Source organism: Dipodomys spectabilis, unplaced genomic scaffold, assembly GCF_019054845.1.
Source record: "Dipodomys spectabilis isolate Male_0828 unplaced genomic scaffold, ASM1905484v1 ptg000783l, whole genome shotgun sequence".
In the NCBI taxonomy this organism is placed as follows: Eukaryota; Metazoa; Chordata; class Mammalia; order Rodentia; family Heteromyidae; genus Dipodomys; species Dipodomys spectabilis.
Genome location: NW_024871460.1, coordinates 24,630,793 through 24,635,647, shown reverse-complemented (window position 1 = coordinate 24,635,647; position 4,855 = coordinate 24,630,793). Strand labels below are relative to the sequence as shown.

The 4,855-nt window shown below is 42.1% G+C and overlaps 1 pseudogene; it reads left to right on the top strand.

The window, feature by feature from the left end:
- The first annotated feature begins 225 nt into the window (after positions 1-225).
- Positions 226-3,868, top strand: LOC122102299 (annotated as a pseudogene).
- The last annotated feature ends 987 nt before the right edge of the window (positions 3,869-4,855 follow it).

Sequence of the window (4,855 nt, the reverse complement as noted above, 5' to 3'; positions counted from 1 at the left end):
AAATAATAATTGGCTTTGATTATCATTGGCTAGTACATTAAGAAAACCAGTATATGGGGCTGGGAAGGCCCAGGCCCAGAGTTCAAGCCTCATGACCGGACCGCCCCCCCCCCCCAAAAAAAAAAAAAAAAAAAAAAAAGAAAACCAGAATCTTATAACAGAGATTGCACGACTTTGGAAGTAGCTCAGATGTACAGACCCAGCAGATCAGGGTCAGTTCGGTACATGAGGGTGGCACCAGATCCATGTGGGCATGGTCAACCTGAAGCCTATTCCCAGATCCAGGAAACAACAGATAACCAGAAGGTTGGAGAAGAAGTAGAAAATGTAGCAGAGGCCTTAATGCCGAAAGACAGAAAGGAACTTGATCCTGTCTGTTCTTTGAGGGAGGTCTAGTCCCAAAAGATTTAAAGAGAGGCATTAAATTCAGACATAAGTATCAGTCTTTGAGTCTCAATGATATAGGATAAACAGGAAGGGAATGATTATATAGAAAATCCAGGAAACAGGTACTATATCCTGTCTGGGATTTTGCCAAACATTCCGCTCCACCATCAACCTAGACCATCAGTTGACTGATTGAAGCTTCTTCTTAGAGCAGCAGCTGATAGTTCCAGCAACTATCTCAACAGGTTGTAACGATAGCTAGCACTTACTAAGTGCCTAATGAGCACAGATATTACTAAATTTCTATTGAAACCAAAGTTTTCCTTTGGTTTTAAAATAATGACCTTTACTGAAATAATAGAATTGTATTACCTTGGGAAGAATGAGTCATAGATAGCAAATGGTATTTTGAATATTTTTGTGTCTCTTTTGGTCTGTGGTCAAATGTTAAAATGAAAGAAAGCTCCATTCAAAGTGAGCAGGGCTATCTGCATGATATATCTATGTATTCAAGAGGGTTATGACATACAATTTTGCATAAATTGTATACTTGGCAGACATTTTTCTGTGGTGCAGGCATCTCCCAGAGGCGGGGGAGAGAGAGACTATATGTATGAGAGTGTTGGAAGGGAGCTTTAAAAAACATACTTTAAGTTGATATGCTTCATTATATATAAGTCCTATGCACTTAGCAATTGGGCTATTGAGAGTCCCTGTTAAGAATATCACAGACATATTCTAGTTATTACAAATGAGGGAAAGCATGCAACCTACTTTTTTCTTTGGGTCTGGCTTACTTTGCTTAATATATTTTTTTCCAAGTCTTTCCATTTCTTTACAAATGGGGCAATGCCATTCTTTCTGATGAAAGCACAGAACTCCATGTGTCTATATACCACATTTTCTTGATCCATTCATCTACTGAGGGGCATCTGGGTTGGTTCCATATCTTAGCTATGGCAAATAATGCTGCAATGAACATGGTTGTGCGGGTAGCTTTAGTATGGCCTTGTTTGTGCTCATTTGGATAAATGCCCAGGAGTGAGATTGCTGGATATGCAGTTATTTCCTTTCCCTTTCCCTTCCTCTGTTTGGATAAGCTTATATACAAGACAAAGAGTACAGAAAACTAAAACAGAAACAGTAGGAAAAAGAATGAACTAATGAAACAATGATACTCACTTGACACTATGTTGGGAATGAACTATACAACTTGTGGGGGATAAGAGTAGGAAGGGGTAAGCAGGAGAAAATGAGGGAAGGGGTAACAATGTTTAAAAAGAAATGTATTCATCACCTTACTTATGTAACTGTAACCCTCCCCCTTCATCACTTTTACAATAAAGATAAAGAAAAACATTAAAGAAATAAAAATCCTCATAAGTAAAAATAAATAAATAAAAAAGATAAAAAAAATCATTCTAGTGAGTTTGAGCTTTCAGCCATGTGAATTTATATTTGTTTTCTATTTAAAAATGAATTTAAGATCAAATAGAATCTAATTGTGTAAAGAATGTAACTCTAACCTGATATCTGAAAAATAATCATAAGGACTGGGAAGGTGGCTCAGTGATAGAGCGCTTGCCTTGCATGCATGAGGCCCTGGGTTCAATTCCTCAGCATCACATAAGCAAAAAGAAAAAAGCCAGAAGTGGCACTGTGGCTCAAGTGGTAGAGTGCTAGCCTTGAGCTGAAGAGCTGAGGGACAGCACCCAGACCCAGAGTTCAGGCCCCACAACTGGACCTAAAAAAAATTAAAAAAAGAAAGAAAAATAATCATAATAGAAAACCTTCCATAAGCACCATTCCACACAATGCCCTCTTTCAGGACTGAGCATCTTAAATCTTCAGTCCAGACCAGGGTCAGTGCTTACTGAACAATGTGGGGCTAGGGATCAGAAGGGAGAAATGTATAAAGATCAGATTTGGGGGGCTTCTGGGAGAACTCGATTTATTGGCCTGCCAACTCTCTGGCCTGTAGATGGCGCTGTCCAGGGTCAGAGTTATATAGATCCTAGCCCTGTTCATAGCAGTTGCTTGGAGCAGCTGGACCAGAGTCAGGAGCAGTGATCTCTAGATCACCTTTGGGGCCTTCAGGTTTAGGACCAAAAAGAAAAATCAGGCAGAAATGAGTCATTCTGGCAGCAAAACATGTTGGTCAAGCCTGCGAAGTCCAGAGTGGTCAAAGGGACCATTTCAGTCCCTCTGTATAGGCAGCCATGCGAGCAGCAGGTGCAAGCAGCAGCAGCCATACACACTGCACAGGGTCTTCCACAGCATGGTAGCCAGTTCTGAACATTAGCTGAGGTCCAGGCATTATGACCAGGGTTTCCCATGCATTCTTTAAAAAATAAATTCTACTTTATTTTTTATGATTTATTGAATGTCTATTTTTACTGTTGTTTTTATGTGGTACCAAGAAATCGAACCCAGGGTCTCATGCATGCTAGGCAAGCGCTCTATCACTAAGCTACAATCCAGTCCCTTCCCATGCATTCTTTAACCTAATTCCCCCACCTGCTCTATGAGGTTGACAGTATTCCAAGCCCTCATTTTATAGATCTAAAAGCTGAGGCTTAGAGTGAATGAGGTAGCAATTTACCTGAAGCCATAAAACCAGTAAGTCTTAGCAATGGTATTTAAATCTGAGCATTCTGGTTCTTGAGGCAGAAACTGTGCTAAGGATAGAGACGAGACAGTTAGTAGATTATCTACTCCTTCCTTCTAATGAACATGTATTGCACATTGAGGTAAGAAGACTAAAGAGCCTGTCTGCCTCTGCTGCTGCCTTGAAAAAGCTCGTGGTGGGCTGGGAAGATGGCTCAGTGGTAGAGCGCTTGCCTTGCATGCATGAGGCCCTGGGTTTGATTCCTCAGTACCACATAAGCAAAAAGAAAAAAAAGCTGGAAGTGGCACTGTGGCTCAGGTGATAGAGTGCTAGCCTTGAGCTGAAGAGCTGAGGGTCAGTGCCCAGGCCCAGAGTTCAGGCCCCATGACTGGACCCAAGAAGAAGAAGAAGAAGAAGAAGAAGAGGAAGAGGAAGAGGAAGAGGAAGAGGAAGAGGAAGAGGAAGAGGAAGAGGAAGAGGAAGAGGAAGAGGAAGAAGAAGAAGAAGCTGCTCGTGGTGAAGGGGGCAAAAAGAAGCAGGTTCTGAAGTTCACCCTGGACTGCACCCCCATATAGAAGATGGAATCATGGAAGCTGCCAATTTTGAGCAGTTTCTCCAGGAGAGAATCAAGGTACACGGGAAAGCTGGACATCTTGGTGGCGGAGTAGTCACCATCGAGAAAGCAAAAGCAAGATCACTGTAACCTCTGAGCTGCCTCTCTCCAAAAGGTATTTGAAATATCTCACCAAAAAACATTTGAAGAAGAATCATCTACATGATTGGTTACATGCAGTTGCTAACAGCAAAGAGAGTTATGAATTGCGTTACTTCCAGATTAACCAGGATGAACAAGAGGAAGAAGAGGAGGATTAAAATTCATTTATGTGGAATATTTTGTATGAGTTCTTGAATAAAACTTGGGGTTTCAAAACTTGGGGTTTCCCTCCCACACACACAAAAAAAAAGTAGATCAGAAGAGACACTACTTCAAAGATGCTTAACCTTCACTGCAGGATTAGAGAAGAGTTTGCTGACAGAAAAACTTAACTGAGACCCACATATCTATATAAAAGGATGGAGCTAGAAGAGTCAGAGAAAGGAAAGAGAGTGCCAGACAGGGGAATTGACATGTGCAAAGGTCCTGTGGCAGAAGAGAGGATGTTGAATTTAAGGAAAGCCCAACACGGTAAATGCAGGCTGCTTTGGGGGAGAGCATAAGCCAGTGACAGAACCATGTAGAGGTTAATTAAAACTTGGTAATTGTCAAGGCATCTAGGATTTAGAATAGACAAGTGATCTGGCAGGAAGGCCCGGGCTTCCTGCGGGTGGTCATGTGTAGCTAGCTCCATACTTGCACATATTAGCAGTTCTTCCTCTTCCAGAGCCAGGTTCCTCCTTTCCAGAATTAAGCAACAATACCAGGTTCCGCAAAGAATTGGGCTATGATGTCCTCGAATCTTCTGTCCTCTGAATAGGAGGTCTCTCTCCCCATTCACTCTGTCCTGGATCTACAGTGACTCACCATATTGGAGGGACAGACAGCTAAAGTGCATTTGGCCAAGGCCAAGAGCACACTGTGTTTGCAGGGTTTGTTGGCTTTTCCCATCCTGGTCTTTCAAAAGCAATTCAAATAAGAGATGAACCAGGTGCCAGGGTCTATTGATCTGTGTCTGTTAGAATTGAGGCAGTCGTCAGCTGTGTCCCCATTTGGCACTACCCTTCTGCTCTGTGCCAGAAAGGCATTGGAAAATGCCTACTGCGTGGGTGACAGAAATCTGGCTGGTTGGCAGGTATGCTCTTATTTTGTTTATCTGGGTCTCTGCATAGTGGCAAAAGCTCCTTCGACCACAGAATTGCTGT